Raw genomic sequence first — 16,684 nt, forward strand, 5'->3', positions numbered from 1 at the left:
CCTGTAAGGAAGGGTCGTTTATTACCATAAGTGAATATTTTTTACAGATGTTTGATTCAAAACCACCTTGCCATTCAACTTCTTGAAACTGATAGTTTCTATTAGATTTACAGTAGCACCGGAATCTATTTGAAATTCAACAGATGTGTTGTTTAGGGTGATGTCAGTTTTTGGACTGACCTTGGCCCTGATTCAGAGCCATTCGTTAGAGGCAGTACGCTCGTTGCCTAACTGCGTTCCGATGTTGACTAACCGCGCATGCGCCGGTGTTACACTGCGCATGTGCGTACGGCTGATTGCGAGTTTTTTTTGTCTCGTTCGTCAAATAGCGTACTGGAAGTGACATGTCAAATGTGATTGACAGAACAGGCCGTTTTTGGGCGTTGACGGGGGTGGAGATGGAAAAACACAGGCGTGGCGAGGCGTTTTTGGGGCGTACATACATTAACAAATGCGAACGTCAAATGTGTTCGTACAAACTCATACGTCACTGGATGATCCTCTTTCCCTTCAAAATGCTCGCACAGCTTAGGGGCTGGATAACTCGACCACAGTGGCGATGGCCTTCTCCTCCGTCCCGGCACTCCACGATGTTGCATCGATTAATCACGGCTTGTCAGAAACTCAATTAGTGTTGGATTGAAAACCGGCTTGGTATGTGTTTGGAAAGCAGTTTTTTTGGATAGCACAAAACCGAACGCAGGTGGAAATCATAGCTGCTAATGTCAGGATTACACAATCAATTAGCGTACATTTGTGGGGATGTATTTTGGCCGCAATGTGTTCGTTTTTGGACTATTGTAACAATAATGTCATCATGTTTAGGTTTGGTCCCTCATTTTGTGTTTGCAAGGTGTTTTTTACTCCTTAGGTAATGTTTAAAACGTTCCTTAACGAGCACTTTTTTTTACAATGTGTAATTTGTGTTTTTGAACGTTGTTGGCTTGTGTAACCCATTTTGTAAAGAATGTCAGAATACAAAGTCGTACATTTCTGCAAAATTTATTTGTATCCACCGATAAAAAAAAAACATATTGAACTACAACATTTTGGACACTGTTTCACAATATTTATTAATTGTGCAAACAATAATTTTTGAATAAACGTAAATGTAAAAATTAAAAACAATTCACAAGAAAGGAGAGGGAAGTTTTGGCCAGAAAGGAATATGAGGCAAGCACAGAAGGAGTATGGGAAAAGTAGCCAATGGTGTCACCGTTTTTTCGCCCGTTTGGCTGGGGGAGGGAGGGCGCCAGACCGGGTCCGGGATGTCATCGGGCTGGCCTGTCTAGAGGCAGATGTTGTGGCCTCTGGACTAGGCACAGGGCTAGGCACATTTGGAGGCTTGGCTGATGTTGTGCCAGAGGTGGAGGATCCTGATGTTCCGGCAGGAAGGGAGGTCGGCTCCACCATGTGCTGGCGAACGAGCTGCTCCAGGGCAGTGGCGATGCGGATGTTGGCCCTGGTATTTTCCGCCAGGGCCTGACCAATGGTCACGTTGGCCGCAGCATTTTGCTCCAGGGCCTCAGCCACCCGTACCAGACTGGCGTCCATCCTCTGCAGAATCTCCGTATGGAAATCCGATTTTAAATTGAGTTCTGTGAGGAGGGACACTGCCTGCGAGGGGGATTGCCCTGGACTGGCTTCTGCAGGGTCCTCAGCCGGATGTACTGGTTCCTCCCCTGCAGAGCCAGCAGAAATTCTGCGGCCAAGGCTCCCCTCTGGAGCAGACTCATCCGCCTGTGTCTCTGTTGGAAAAATGAGAAAAGACTCACATTAGAATCTACATATTGGCACAATAACATTTCACAGTTGGTGACATCACAACATTTACCTGGGACAACATGAGGAGCCGCAAAGTCTGGCATGTCTGTATCCATGTTGGACACGCCAAACACCTCCACAGGCTGCACACACCCCTGTGCCAGCTCTTCTAAATCTGTAAACTCCAATGACACAGGGGTGGGACCTCCACCTGTCCCCCTTGCATGCCTAGCCCTGTGTGCCATTTTTTGTTTCAGCCGATATTTGAAGCCTTGCCATCTGTGGGTTAAATTGGAAGCATTACTTTTTATTTGATTGGGTTGTTGGTTTTAGGGTGGTCAAGTGTTTACTTACCGCCGTTTGACATCCCGGGCTAGACGGACATAATCCCCCACCCTATTGACATCCACGGCTACCTCTTCCCACATTCTCCACTTCTGGCTTGCACTCATATTCCTGTCTGCCTGTGGCAGGATGTCCACACACTTCTGAATCAAAACCTCCATCTCCTTTCTTGTGAATTGTGGCTGCCTTTTCTTTTTGGCAGCTTTGCCCTGATTACTGGGCCCAGCAGCCTCTTCCATGTCATCCTCCTCACCTATTTGGGGTAATTTGAAGAAATCTCAAATTCCCAACTTGCACAATAATATGTTTAGAATTAATCATTGAGTCAAAATGCATGAAATACTTACCGTGGGACTTTTGTCCATTGTTTTCCTGGTCTGTATCCATGTGTGTTGTTCCAACTAGAAATACACCAGAATTGTGTTTTTGTCTTGTGACGTATTTATACATGCGTCCTTATTTTGCGGCCGCATCATTGATTGTGCGTTCCTCTGATCCTTCCTTAATTTGGGCGGGAAACGAAACACTATTTATGGGTTGTGGCGTTTCGACTCGAGGTGGCGTTTATTGAATGTTGGAGGTTACGTTGGTTGGAGTTGATTGTTGGCTAGTTTTGGAGATTGCGTTTATTGTTTTTTTTTTGTGTTAGTGGTTTTTCTTGGTTTTCAGGTCATTTTTTTTCACTTTTGGTTTTTTTGATCGTTTCCAGTTTTGGTAAGTTTGGGGAAGTATAACTTCGGGGCAATTTGTCTCTCATTGTGGTGTTGATTTTTCTAATATTTTTTTTCCGTCATTTCATCTCTCTTAGGTTTTTTTTTGGCTCTGCCCCAAAGACATTTTGGTCCGGTTTCTTAGATATTAGCTCTTGGTAAGTTCATGTGTTAAATTGTTTAGGGAATGTTCTTGTTTGTCTGTACGCAACTTTGGTTGGCCTTCCACATGTTACGTTGTTTTTTGCCAAATCGAACTCTGTGTTTTTTTATAATTTTTTTTGCGGCGTTATTGTGCCCTGTATTTGCAAACTAATTAGCGCATTTTTACTACTTGCTATTGTGCCCTGTATTTGCGATCTAATTAGCGCATTTTTACTACTTGCTATTGTGCCCTGTTTTTGCAAACTAATTAGCGCATTGTGAAATGTGTATTCATCCCTTAATAATGTTTTTTGTCGCCTGGAGCATTGGTTGATTACATTTGGCCTCTATTTGGCGTAGTGTGCGTAACGTCGTTTTGCTCTTGGGCCAAATGTGTGTGTGTCCCCTTTTATGTTTTGTGTTGCTTAAATTTGTGATAATGACATGGCCAGCATAAAATGATGTATATTTTTGATGTTATTATTTGCAGTTACAACATATCATGACAATACCCCGGCATGTAAGCATCACTGGATGGTATTTGAAAGCAAAGTTACATGTATTTTTATTAGGTGTTGTAAAAAGGCTGACCTTCCAATGTTGTCATTTCAGGTTGATTTGGGTCGGATTGTTCTGGCCCTGCTCCCGGAAGCCGACCAACCTCAATCTCGTCCCAGGCGTAGGCATCGTAGGCGTGCAAGGCCCCAGATATTTCGAACACGTGTCACCCTTTTTGGAATGCCAGATGATAAGGTTTTAAGACGATACCATCTTACTCCAAAAATCATCATAGACACTCTCTCATTAATAGAGAGTGATCTTGAGCGGCAAATTGACAGTCCTACAGCAATACCACCACTTACGCAATTAATGGCGGTGTTACATTTCTGTGCCTCAGGATCGTTCCAAACAACGGTGGGAATAGTGGCGGGCATCTCACAATCCTCCTTTTCCCGGATCCTGAGGGCAGTGATGGAGGCACTTTTCAAGCACCTCCATCATTTTATTCAAATGCCTTTGGATATGGGTGCCCTTAGTGTGGCCAAGGCCAATTTTTACCAAATAGCTGGCTTCCCACACATCATAGGGGTTGTGGATGGTACTCACATACCACTTCAGCCTCCAGCACGGCTGGAGGCAATATTTAGAAACCGTAAACACTATCACTCCCTCAATGTAATGGTGGTATGTGATGCCTCCCTCCAGATCCTGTCCCTGAATGCAAAATTACCAGGAAGTGCACATGACTCCTTCGTCATCCGGCAATCAGGGATATGGCACAAATTAACCAACCTACAAGCTGGTGATGCGTGGCTTCTGGGTAAGTGGAGACCTTTAGTACTTAACAATGTTAAGCTTCATACAGAGTGAGCCTGATGTTGTCTTTTTGTTTTCACAGGAGACAGTGGGTACCCTTGCACGCCCTGGCTGCTCACTCCTTATTTGGCTCCCACACCAGGGCCACAAAGTGAGTATAATTCCACACTTACAGCCACCAGGCAAGTGGTGGAGCGCTGTATCGGCCTTTTAAAAGGCCGATTCAGATGCCTCCACCGCTCTGGTGGCGAACTCATGTATTTGCCGGATATGGTTTCGAAAATTGTGGTCCTGTGTGGGATATTTCACAACATCGTCATAAGGAGTGGTGTCCCAATGCAGCCAGAGGATGCCTTACCCGAGGATGGCCCCCCGAGGTTGGTCGGAGGTCAGTACGTGGGGGGGCCATACGCGATGATGTGGTGGCCAGATTTTTTAGGTAATTATTTGCAAAAAACCAGTGTTGATACCTAATGTGGTTGGGTTTGTTTGAGAGCATCTAATTTTTTGCTAATTTGTTTCTCCCTCTTCTGTTTTTTGACATAATCTTTGGCACTCCAACGATGACTACTTCCTGCTACCCTTACAAAACCTGTATGTGGATATTTTGTGGCTATATTTGAGAACACTTCTTGCCACGCCATATATGTGGAATCATGTTGGCATGGTCCTTCGTCAACCAGTTCTTGATTGTTTTTTTTGGGTGTTTGTTTTTTGGTATGTGTTGTATTTGAGATTATCACTGTGTGTTTTGTTTGTGAGTGACCACTTTGCAATTTCTGTTATGTTGGTAATAAATTTTTTTTGAGCGAAATCTTGTCCCTTTTTTGTAACGTTACCACCAAGTGTAACCAGGTTCACACATGTAACATTTGACTAAGGGGTAATCCAGTACTGACGCCATTTGTGCAAAAATGATTCCTTTATTCTGGGTCCAAACCAACACCAAAAGGAAGCCTGTACAATCCTTTTGCTTCGTAATATTGCCCTAAGCTGCTTGCACACCAACTAGGAACCTGGAAAATGTTGAAATATCTAATTGTGACTACACCAAAAAGGGAAATCAGATTTGTACTGTTAGGTGTTTCTTGTGGCTGTTTGACCCAAAAATACAACACACACTCTTATTGGCCCAAATGTGAAATCCTTGCAGGAACACTATACTTATGTCAGGGTAAACAATATGTGGTTGGGACAAAACGAATGAGCCAGAACGTAACTTCAAACAAAACGATTTATTTACAGAATGTTGAACAAATATAAAACTACTCCCTAAGGAGGACCGACATACGGTCAAGGACCACCAGCACCCCGATGATTTGGCTGTGCATCTGGGCCACACATCCTGTTAAATTTGCCCGAAGCCTCTGTTCCTCTGTGGGTGAGAAAAAATTGGGGATTAATACAACAATAGTGAAACCACATAAAAAAACAATTAAAAAAAAAAAAAAAAAATGCATTAAAATTCATCACACTAAAATGGTGTAGGGCAAAAATACAAGGCCTATGTCCAAATTCAGACAGGTGTATGTGCTATGTGCTATGTGTATGTTGAAAACAGCAGTAACAGGTTACGGCAAACGACCCAAACCACTTATTTTTGTGTTAAACAAACAAAAAACATAAAATTTAAAACAAAAAACAAACAGTTTGTGTCGAAAAAAAACAGCACAAAAAAACATAACGGAAGATACAACGCCAGCTACAGAAGGCCCTCCATCGTCCTCCTCGGAGGTGGGTCCATTCCCCAAAGATCGGGGCGGTGTAATGACCGACTCCAGGGAGGGGGTCATTCGAAGAGGGGTGGTTGGAGGAGAGGGGGAATTGGGACGGAGGGGAAGGAGTCCAGAAAAATCTGGCTGAGGGTGTAGGAAGGCTGGGGAGGAGGGGGGAATAGGGGAAGGAGTGGAGTTGGAGTGTTGGCTGGGGGTGGGGGAGAGTGGCCGTGCTCGCCGTCTGGTGGGACGCTGATGGCGTAGTCTTCGCAGGGCCCCTAAAAGATGGTAAACAAATTGTGGTTAGATCCAACACAAATCCGCAAACAAAATCAATTTCAAATGCACCCCCAAACCCCCCCCAAAAAAAAAAAAATTAGAATGAATAAATATGAAAGACAGGGAAAACATGGCCATGCAGATATGAGGAGAATGAATAAAGATGAAAGACAGGGAAAACATGCCATGCAGATATGAGGAGAATGAATAAAGATGAAAGACAGGGAAAACATGGCCATGCAGATATGAGGAGAATGAATAAAGATGAAAGACAGGGAAAACATGGCCATGCAGATATGAGGAGAATGAATAAAGATGAAAGACAGGGAAAACATGGCCATGCAGATATGAGAATGAATAAAGATGAAAGACACGGAAAACATGGCCATGCAGTTAGGGCCACAAAGACAAACATGAAAACCACAATCCATTAAACTTACTCGCAGCGATCTGCATGCGAAAGCATGCCAGCAAGCGGGACGTCCGCCGTTGCAGGTCTGACCACCTGCGCTCCAGCTGCCCGATATGGCGCCGTTAGCCGAAGGAGCGAAGGTGGGCCCGAACCTCCGCATATGCGGATCGCTTCTCCCGGTTGGTGATGGGTGGAGGCTGGCTGGTTATCCGCCGATCCATCACCTCCGTAAGCACCAGCAGCTCGCGCCTGGTGAATGCGGAGGCTCTCATGATGGCAATGGAGTTTTGCCAAAAAATAATTTTTGATAAAGTGCTCAAAAATTTTCTGATTGGCTAATGTATTTAGGATATTAACAGGAGCAATTCTATTGGTTAGTGTATAAGTCATGTGTTCGACAGGGCCAGAAATCTGAGGAGACTTATGATAGGCTTAATGCAGTGACATGCGTAAGCAAATTTACATTAAAAAATGAACTCCATGAAATATGCGGGGCTAAAAACAAATATACCAATTAGTTTATAGGGGTTAACATGTATTTTGACAAATAAAAGCGAATGTTTCAGCCGTACGTATTCTGCGGGTAAACACAAACACGGACATAAATAAAGTTTATTGCATTGTGTAAAAAAAAAAAAAAAAACCAATTAAGCTAATTGATATATTGATTGGCATGTTACGATTGAGGGAGGTAGGCAGAATAAACGAGCAGTTAATCGAAATGTCTCAGGCCAACTTCCGGGTAGTACTAGTGCGTGCGTTCCCTTCAAACCACTTCGGGGATGTACGCTCGCTATTTGGCACGCTCGTTAGTTAGAGAAGGGGTCGCCTGAGTTTGGGGAGGATGTTTTGATGCGAACGAAAATACGGACGTGTGCCTGAATTTAAATATTTCTTTACGTTCGCCTAACGTACGAACGGCCACTTGCGTCCAGGTCTGAATGAGGGCCCTTGTTTTTACCGACCTGATGAATCATGTAGATAAAGCCTTCTGGCATATTATCACTGTCAGATGGTTCTGATTTAAACTACTGAGAAGATTGTTTGGGTGTACATTTGGTTTCCTTGGATTTGCAGACAGAGGAAAAGTGATTCAGTTTGCCACATGCAGTGCAAATTTTACCAGTGGCAGGACAGTCTCCTGAATGTGGATAGGAGCGTCCACACCTGTAACATTATCTAGATTTACTCAACTCCAGATAGCCACATGTGTCAGTATGTAATTTATAGCACACTTCCAGCTGGTTAATGCCCCTTTCCATATCTTTAAGGGGCCTATCCATTAGTAGATAAAATGAATGATTGAACGATATATCGTTCAATCGTTTATTATATCTGCTAATGGATAGGCCCTGAACGATGACAGATGCGCACTCCCGCGGCCGATGAATCGCATCTATCATCTCTCCAACATGTTGGTCAATTATCGCATATAGCTGTACGATATTAGCAATATCATGCAGTTTATATGCGGTAAACGACGAACGACGAAAGATATTAGCAGCAGCTACAGAGCGCTGCAGAAAAAAATCCACTCCCTGAATTATGTCATGCGATATTGTTCGTCGTTTGCCAAAATCAGTCATGTACATGACAGATATCGTTCAGCACAGCCACCGGAATTTTCAAGGGATATCTTTTGTCTTTCAACGCTCAAAAATACATCTGCTAATGGATTGGCCTCTTAAGCATCTGTTTCTGAAAGTTCAAGACTTCTAGCTTATTGCTGCAGCTCTGTCAGCGTCATTTCAGATCTAAGAGCATGTCTGCGCAACTTTCCACATATGCCAAATGCAATTAGCTGATGTTTAATTTCATCTTCAACATCATGGAACTGATATGTTCTGGAAAGAGGGCCTGATTCAGACCCGCTCGCGAGCGCTGAGCGCTCGCAAGCGGGTCGCTGTTGCCCAAGTGCGCATGCGCACGACGGAGGCGGCTCCGTCGTGCGCATGCGCGAGACCCGAATAATGATGGTCGAGCCGTCGTTATGGGTCTCGCACCAAAGGGGGCGTGCTGTCGATGGTGATTGACAGCACGCCCCCTTTGGTGGGCGTGCCGGGGCGTGGCTGCCCAGACGGAGGCGTTCCCATGGGAACGCCTACTGTCTGGGGCCGGCCCCACTGACATCACAAGTGATGTTAGTGGGAGTGCTTTTGGCTCTGATAGAGCCAAAAGCACTCCAAGGCTTGGAGCAGCGAGACCCTACCGCAAGGGTCACGTCGCAAGCCCGATAGTCGCGATGGTCTTGACCATCACGACCATCATTTTGGCCGCTCGCTATAGCTGTGGGTGGTCACCCACAGCTATGCGAGCGGCCAGGAGGCCGCTCCAAAAAGGAGGAGTGACGGACCTGATTCAGAGCGAGTGCTCTGTCAGAGCGTACAGCTCTGAATCAGGGCCTGTGTATGAACTATGGAGACAAAAACTTTTGGGGGGGAATTTTAGTTTGCCAGTTCCAGCATCACGCAAAATCAACGGGATGAATTTGGATTGCTTTTTCAATATTGTATAGCTAGTCACCTAGAAAGAAACTGAGGCAGGGATTGCAAAATACGCGCTATAGCGCGTTTTTACGAGCTACAGGCAGATGGGGACCCGGTTTTAAAAACTAAGATGGTCCTGCAGAACGTGCTGTTTGCAGCGCTGCAGCAGCCAATCGCCGCCGGCATCTTCTCAACCAATATCCACCGGCGGTGTCTCCTTAACTGGTCCTCTCCCCTCCAGCCAATCTCCAACTACAGAGCAGGCAGACACCGGCCGGCCCACCACCCATTTCCCACGATGAGAAGATGGCTGAACAGACCTAAGGTAGGAAGCTCAGTACACCTGGCTGGACAGCACTCCTCCTTCTGCTTCAGTCACATAGTACTCATCTCTCTCTGACTGTTTTCTATCTTTGCTCCCTCCCTACCCCTAGCAAAAACTGCCCCTAACCCCCTCCTTGCCCCCAGTACTGCCCCAGCTGCTATGTACCTTTACCCACTCCATATCCTCAGTACTGCATGTGCCCTAACCCCCTCCTTGCTCCCCAGTACAGTGCCAGCTGCTTTCTACCCTAGTTCCAAGGGTGTATTTATAATGGGTGCAGGGTGTGCAGAGCACAAGGGCTCCTGGGGGGGCACACACCGCACACCCTGCAACCATATTTTCTAATACCTTTCCAAGGTCCTGTGTCATGTGTCTCAGCCCCTGTTGCGGCCGCGCCATTTCCCCGGTGACCTGCGCATGTGCAGTAGACTCCCAGAGTCTACTGCTGCTGCGGTCAACCATCAGTCTGCTGCCGGCGAGAGAGGGGCTCCAGACGGGGAATGCACATGGGCCCCTCCTCTCTTAATACACCCCTGCCTGGCTCCCTTCCTACCCCTATCATTGCCTGCCCCTAGTCCCCTCCTTGCTCCCCAGCACTGTCATAACTGCTGTCTGCACCTACTCTCTACCCTCAGCTCTACTCCAACTTCTCCCTGCCTATACCCCTAGCTCTACCCCAACTGCTACCTGCCCCCAGCACTGTCCCAACTGCTCCCTGGCCTCATCCCTTAAAATATGTGATGGGACCCAGAAACTGTGGCGTAGGATCCCGATTTTTTAAATCCCTGGGACCCACAATTTTTCTACTTCAGGGTCCATAGGGTATCCACAGGATACCTTGGGTATAGGTGATGACGTCAGGCATCGGGCACCAGAGTTAAGTTTTCAGCCTCACAGGATGCAGTAGGGTCCCTCTCCTATACCCCGCCCCCGAGCCAAGGCATCTCAGTTTCGTTGGTGCCCGGCTCGGAGTCGGAGCACCTGTTTAGAGGGGAGCTAAAGATAGCCCATGAAATTTTCTTCAAGGCATTTGTGGCTGCCCATCTGGAAGTACAGCATGGACAGTCACTACTGACGTCTTCCCTACACCCCCGCCGGTACCAGAACGCCGGTACTGATCCGGGGATGCTGGTAAGCATCTCGAGTCACAGCTAGCGGTGACCCCAGATGTTTTGGACCATGGCCGGATTCAAGGGGGGCAGCAGGTAAGCAGCGGGGTCCCGCGGTGGGTCCCCGCTGAAACATGGTCCTGAGTCCCCAGGCAGGGGGCACCCTGGGGACTGGCTGCAGCGTGGAGCCAGGTAACAAACCTGTGCTTCCACTACCCCCTGGGACAGCGGACCTCAGCTGAGCGGTAGCGCTGCAGCATCCCAGGGGTTAATTGCATGCCAGGGGAGCGCGCCTTCCCTGTATACAGCCGGCACCTCCCCGCTGCACACAGCCCTCTCTGCACTGTCGATTGGCCCTGTGGCAGCGCTCCTCCCCCAGGCCGGCCTCCTCTCTGCTCCTCGGTGGCCATCTTTATGGAAGCATGGTGAACGCTGCTGGAAGCTGCTGATTGGTGGCATCGTGGTCTGGGTCCCCCGGCATACCTCTCCTCCATTGGAACAGGTCTGTGTATGCAGCGCTGTGTCCTACCAGGCCCTGGGTCTACATAGTTGAGGATCAGCGCTGATAGTGCAGGGATTAATTTCTTTGCATTGTATGTGACTGCTGCTAGCATCTGCTGCCTGTACTTTCACTTTCTACTGTCAGCTTTTTTCACTGTCCCTGCTCTTCTTCTGCTAAAGCCCTTGTGGTGCGGTGATTGCAGGGCGGTTCTCCCACTATACTAACGAGTATCATTGAGAGGGGTCACATACTTGCCATCATGTCTGAGAGTGATTTTCCTCTCCAGCTTCTGTGTACTACGTGCAAGGTACCTATAGCGGAGGGGGAGGGTAGCGCGGAGGGGCTATGTCGGCAGTATTTTTTATTGGCGCGACCAATTACTGTCACGGCTCCGGTACAGGATCCGCCCTGGGCTTGTTTCGTCAAAGCGCTTACAACCCTAGTGGGCCAGTTAGCTCCGCAACCTGCGTTCTCTCAGATGGGATTGTCCCAGCAGTCAGTGGTGTCGTCACCCATGCAGGGGTTCCCGAGACAACTGATGGTACCCCACAGTCTCCCTATTTCCCCTCCTCAGGTCTCTCAGGAGCTCGCGTGGGTTAATTCGCTGACAAGCTCTGTACAGCATTTGTCGGACGTGTTACAAGGGGAGGCTGTGTTGCGGCCTCACAAGCGGCCGGTAGCGTCTCTGTCTGCTCCTTATGAGGATGACGACGGGACGTCCGATGATGGGGAGATTCTGGATCTTTCTGACCAAGAACCTCCCCGTACTAAAGAGTCGGATGCTAAGTCTAAAGTTTATATTCCTGGCCTTATTCGTGCAGTCCGCACAGCTTTAGTTATTGAGGATGATGATCCTCCAATGTCAAAGTCCAAATATGCCTTTTTCAAGGATATTAAGGGTGATGCCACAGTGTTTCCTCTTTTGGGTCAGTTAGTAGACCATTTAGAGGAGGCGTGGAAACAGCCTGGCAAACGGTATAAGCCTCAAAGACGTTTAGCGGTGGCTTATCCGTTTGCGGACAATTATTTCTCTAACTGGGAATCCCCTCCTCAGGTGGATTCTCATGTGACACGCCTAGTCCGAAGTGCCACATTGCCCATGCCCTCCTTGAAGGATTCTACGGACCGTAAGGTGGAGTTCTGCCTGAAGTCCATTTATTCCCTTGCGGGGGGGGTGGGGCATCCAGACCGGCTATGGCCGTATGTTGGGTAGCCAGAGCTATGGAGCGCTGGGCAGATAGTTTGGAGGCGTCTTTGGATTCCAACTGTTTGGCTGAACAGTCTGAGTTGATAGGCAAATCTCCGGGATTCAGCCACTTACATCAATGAAGCGGCCATGGATATTAGTACCCTCACTTCTCGCATTTCCTTGGCACCTGTGGCTGCTCGTCGCACCTTATGGTTGCGATCCTGGAAAGCAGACGCTGATTCCAAAAAGGGATTGGAAGCTTTGCCATTTAATGGATAAGTCCTCTTTGGTCCAGATCTGGACAAAATTGTGGCCACGCTGGCGGCAGCCAAGTCTGCATGTCTCCCGTCTGCTGCGCCCCTTCCAGTTCGGGTACGTCGTCCTTTCGGCCTTATAGGGCCCAGGGTAGGCCTAAGGCACAGTCCTTTCCCAGACAGGCTGGTCCCAAGAAATTGGCCAAGCCCAGGAAACAGGCCTGGAGTACCAGACGTCCGGCCCCTAAGTCTGATGACAAGCCTGCGGCCTGACGGTCCGGGCCTCCCTTTGGGGGATCCCAAAGTGGGAGCCGCCTGCTGCCCAGTTCGCCCAGTATTGGTCGGCAACTACGACAGACACTTGGGTTCACGAGGTGGTTTCTCACAGTTACGCCCTCTCCTTTCGGCACAGGTCCCCATCCCGATTCTTCACAACGGGTCTTCCCTTAGACCAGACCAAAGCCATGGAACTGCGGAAGGTTTTGCACACTATGCTCCAGGCTGGAGTTATAGTGCCTGTTCCATTCTCCCAGAGGGGCCAGGGTTTCTATTCCAATCTATTTTTGGTGCAGAAACCCAGTGGGTCGTACCGTCCGATTCTCAACCTCAAGGCCCTCAACAAGTCCTTGCAGGTGCCGCGGTTTCGGATGGAGACCCTACGGTCCATTATTCTGGAGCTGGAACCTGGGAATTACATGGTGTCGTTGGACATACAGGACGTTTACCTGCATGTCCCTATTATTTTGCGTCACCAACAGTTCCTCATGTTTGCAATCCGCAACGATCACTTTCAGTTCCGGGCGTTACCTTTTGGCCTGGCGACAACACCACGTGTATTCAACAAGGTTATGGCGGCGTCCCTGCGGCTGCAGGGAGTCCGCTTGTTGCCGTACCTAGACGACCTTTTGTTGGTAGCAGGGTCTCCAGGGCTCCTTCTACGCCACTTGGATCTGACGATTGCAGTACTGCAACGCCACGGCTGGTTGATAAACTGACAAAAGTCCACCCTGATCCCGTCTCAGAGGATTCTGCACCCCGGGGCCTTATTGGACTCCAGTCAGCAGAGGATCTTTGTGACGGGGGAAAACATCTCTGCCTTGCAGTTGAAGGTACGCAGTTGTCTGCAGAGTCGCCGTGTGTCTCTACACTCAGTGATGAGGTTACTGGGCTCCATGGTGTTAGTATTCGACATGGTGGAATATGCCCAGTTTCACTCCAGACCTCTACAGCAATTGATTCTGTCCAAATGGAATGGACTGCCTCAGAGTCTAAAATCCCAGACGATGCTGCTCACTCCGGAGATTCGCCTGTCCCTTGCCTGGGGGTTGCAGACGACCTATCTCAACAAGGGTCATCCGTTTTGGGTGTAGAACTGGGTCCTATTGACAATGGACGCCAGCCTGTGGGGCTGGGGAGCGGTCACGGGTCCACACTTGTTCCAAGGAAGATGGACTCAGGCGGAAATGGAGCTTCCAATAAACATCTTGGAACTCTGCGCCGTTTTCAATGCTCTCCAGCAGGCACAGCGGGTTCTCCAAGGTCACCCCGTGCAGGTCCAGTCGGACAACGCCACCACCGTGGCCTACATAAATCGGCAGGGAGGAACCCGAAGTCGGGCGGCGCTCGTAGAGGTGTCCTGAATCCTGGTTTGGGCGGAGTGCAATCTCCCTGCCATATCAGCAGTATTCATCCCGGGAGTCCTAAACTGGAAGGCGGACTTTCTCAGTCGCCAGGACGTTCATCCGGGGGAATGGTCACTGCACCAGGACATCTTTCAACTTCTGATGGACAGGTGGGGTCTTCCAGAGATCGACCTCATTGCGTCACGGCACAACAACAAGTTGCCGGTGTACGGGTCTCGAACAAGAGACGAAAAGGCGTCTCTGGTGGAAGCTCTGTCCGTCCAGTGGACGTTCTGATTTGCTTATCTATTTCCTCTGTTTTCCCTTCTTCCTCAGGTAATCCGGAAATTCAAACAGGAAGGAGGAACGCTCCTGTTGATAGCTCCCGCGTGGCCCAGGAGGCACTGGTTCTCAGACCTTCATGGTCTGTCCATGGACAGTCCTCTGCGGTTGCCGCTGCGACCGGACCTACTGTCTCAGGGTCCTTGTCTTCACCCGGACCGGACTCGGCTGTCTTTGACGGCGTGGCTGTTGAGACGGCCATGTTAAGGTCCAGGGGGTTTTCCAGCTCTGTAGTACGAACTATGCTAAGAGCTCGGAAGCCTTCTTCTGCAAGAATATACCATCGTGTGTGGCATACGTTCTTCTAGTGGTGTCGGCCTCGGGAGTTCCGTCTGTCTAGAGTGTTGGCTTTCCTACAGGCGGGACTAGACCATGGGCTTCACCTTGCTTCTCTGAAGGTGCAGGTGTCTGCCCTGTCCGTCTGGTTCCATCGTAGGATTGCTACAGTCCCTGATGTGCGCACCTTTTTCAAGGTGTTCTTCGAATTCAGCCGCCTTTTGTTCCACCGGTGGCGCCTTGGGATTTAGCTGTGGTCCTGAGGGCTCTCCAGGGACCACCGTTTGAACAAAAGCAGCAGAATGAATTCTGAAGTGTTTCGGGCAATATTATATGCTCATATTCAGTCAAATGCTTCAGAACTCATTGAACGGCGCTTCACAGTGCAGATGGACAATGACCCGAAGCATACTGCAAAAGCAACCAAAGAGTTTTTTAAGGCTAAAAAAGTGGAATGTTATGCAATGGCCAAGTCAATCCCCTGACCTGAATCCGATTGAGCATGCATTTAACTTGATGAAGACAAAACTGAAGGGAAAATGCCCCAAGAACAAGCAGGAACTGAAGACATTTGCAGTAGAGGCTTGGCAGAGCATCACCAGGGATGAAACCCAGCGTCTGGTGATGTCTATGCGTTCCAGACTTCAGGCTGTAATTGCCTGCAAAGGATTTGCAACAAAGTATTAAAAAGTGAAAGTTAGATTTAGAATTGTTTAGTTTGTCCCATTACTTTTGGCCCCTTAAAAAGTGGAAGGCACATATTGAAACTGTTGTAATTCCTACACCGTTCACCCGATTTGGATGTAATTGCCCTCAAATTAAATCTGAAAGTCTGCAGTTAAAGCACATCTTGTTTGTTTCATTTCAAAGCCATTGTGGTGGTGAATAGTGGCCAAAATATGAAAATTCTGTCAATGTCCCAATATTTATGGACCTGACTGTATATATATCTATCTCAAGATCTATTTTGCAGGAAAATCCAACTATATATTAACCACTAATAAGGCAGCTTATCTTGACTCATGAAATTGCAATATACATGTCAATCTAGTAGATGGTGCACCAAGACAAACTACATATCAGAGTCACTGCTCATGTTACTTGCAACCTTTTAATGTTACTGTAGGTCAAGTGGCTTGCTCACGAGTTTGTAGCCCCAAGCATCTTTTTGTGTTAAGCCCTTCAGGAAAAACTGCAAATAATGTTTACAAAGACATTTTGTGATCAATGTCTACAATATAAAACATATATCACAATATTAGATGTTACTACTGTCTTAATAACCGACATCCACGTAAGTGAAGCTGCGGGCAAACACTGATATATATATATACACACACACACACACATGACCTCATTCAGCCGCTCGCAAAATGCGAGCGCTCACTCTGAATGAGGGCGGCCGCTTCTAAGTTCAGAGCCGGCCTCCTGGCCGCACGCTAGGCTGTGGGTTACCACCCACAGCTTTAGCAAGCAGCCAGGTTGATGGTCGCGATGGTCAAGACCATCGGGGCTTGTGACGAGACCCTTGTGGTAGGGTCTCATCTACCGCAAGCCCCAGTGAGCTTTCGGCTCTATTAGAGCCAGAAGCTCACCACTGACATCATGAGTGATGTCAGTGGGGCCACCCCCAAATGGCAGGCGTTCCGTCAGAATGCCTCCGTTTGTGTAGCCACTCCCCCGCCCCGTTCATCATCGACAGCCGCCCCTTTTGTAGTGAGTCCCGGAGCAAGAGGATTTCTCTCTCGCTCCGGGGCTTGCGCACACGCAGTACGGCCGCTGTGCGTGCGCAGGGCCTCAACATCGACCTGCTTGCGAGCACATAGGTGCTCGCGAGCGGGTCTGAATGAGACCCTCAATTCCTGAACTTCTCATTAACTATGACGGAATGTC

The sequence above is a fragment of the Taudactylus pleione genome, unplaced genomic scaffold (genome assembly GCF_031769625.1).
Source record: "Taudactylus pleione unplaced genomic scaffold, aTauple2 ptg000121l, whole genome shotgun sequence".
Taxonomy (NCBI): Eukaryota; Metazoa; Chordata; class Amphibia; order Anura; family Myobatrachidae; genus Taudactylus; species Taudactylus pleione.